Source organism: Triticum dicoccoides, chromosome 3A (genome assembly GCF_002162155.2).
Source record: "Triticum dicoccoides isolate Atlit2015 ecotype Zavitan chromosome 3A, WEW_v2.0, whole genome shotgun sequence".
NCBI classification, from domain to species: domain Eukaryota; kingdom Viridiplantae; phylum Streptophyta; class Magnoliopsida; order Poales; family Poaceae; genus Triticum; species Triticum dicoccoides.
Window position 1 is genome coordinate 239,766,232 of NC_041384.1, and position 1,738 is coordinate 239,767,969.

Below are 1,738 nucleotides of genomic sequence, written 5' to 3' on the forward strand. Positions count from 1 at the left end.
TCGGGTCATAATTTTGAACCGATTTTCGTCTGTTGCTCCACGTCTTGAGACGCGGTTACCATTGGCACGTCTTGTCAAAGCAGAGATTATGTCCCCAAATCGTGGGATTTTCTTCAATGTGGGCATGGGTGACGCAACCGTGCCGTTTATACAACCCTTGGGAAAAGGCGAATTTTAAGGACTAGTGGGGAGGCGCTTGATATTTGCGGCCTTTATAAGGGGATAAGTACACTCTCCCTTTACCCACACCCTTCTTCATCTTCAGTCTTTCCGTCCTCGATCTCTAGCACACAAGCTTTTAGCTTTTCCTCGTTCGAGAAGGCACCCCAATCATGTTCGGATCCAGAGTTGGAGGAAAGTGGATGGCCTCCTTCATGAAGAAGAAGGACATCACGGAGCTCCGAAAAGCCGACTACTTAGCCAAGGCGATTGCTCACCGACTCCCGGCAAAAGGGAAAATCGTCCCCACCCCCGAGCCCCATGAGAGGGTTGTGCTTCTCACACACTTCGTCCGTGGGCTGGGATTCCCTCTTCATCCATTTGTCCATGGATTGATGTTTTACTACGGGCTGGACTTCCACGATCTGGCCCCCAACTTTATCCCCAATATCTCCGCATTCATTGTTGTGTGCGAAGCCTTTCTCCGCATCCCGCCTCACTTTGGCCTATGGCTGGAGACTTTTAATGTAAGCCAAAGGTGGTGCACGGCCAACAGGCCGAGTGCGGAGATGCCATGGTGGGCAAGATGCCCAATACCACCTGGCTCGAAGGCTCCTTTGTAGAGACGGTGAAGGGATGGCAATCGGGGTGGTTCTATATCACCGAGCCGCGCGATGCCAACTGGGTAGCGGCTCCCAAATTCCGATCTGGAGTCCCGATGCGGCTTACCTCCTGGCAAGAGAAGGGCCTGACCTGGGGATCTTTGGAAGAGATCACGGGGCTCCAAATGTGCTTCCATAATATGATAACCTAGAAGATTAAGCTCATTGATGTGATCCAGGTCATGCTTGCACGCTGGATCCTTCCATGTCAGCGCCAGACCTGTTATTTGTGGGAGTTCGATTCGGCCGAGCACCAGACGCTGCTAAGGATTTTCGGCACAACGCACAAAGATATCTAGAAGGTGCTCTTCAAGGGCAGCGAGACGCCGCCACCCTTGACCAAAGATCGCGGGCTCAACTTTAAGCGTCAGGCCTATTCAGTAAGCCATCAAGGTATAGTCTTTAAGAACACACTTTGAGGAAGGATACTAAGCCTTCTTATCAATTTCTTTTTCATGCCTGGCTTGACCTAGCGGGATGGATTAATAGTCTTTTTCATGCCTCCGAAGAAACCCCACTCCTTACGAAGATGTTATTTCCGGCACCTTACGATGTGCCGGAGAAGAAGGTCAAAACCACGGCCAAGGGGACCAGGAGTTGAAAGTGCAACTATCCCTAGGTGGTTTTGGTAATTCCTAACAACATATAGCTCATTGAGCTAATGCTATTCCAAGATTAATATTTCAGGAAAAGCTCAATGAATGGCATGGCATGGATGAGGAAAGTGGACCCCTCAAAATACTAAGGACAAAAAGATTGGCTCAAGCTCAAAGCTCAAGACTCTACATTTTATACTTTAGTGATCCAAGATCACATTGAGTCTATAGGAAAAGCCAATACTATCAAGGAGGGATGAGGTGTTGTTTAATGAGGTTCTTGCTTCATAGTACTTAGTGATATGCTCCAAAACCCTCAAC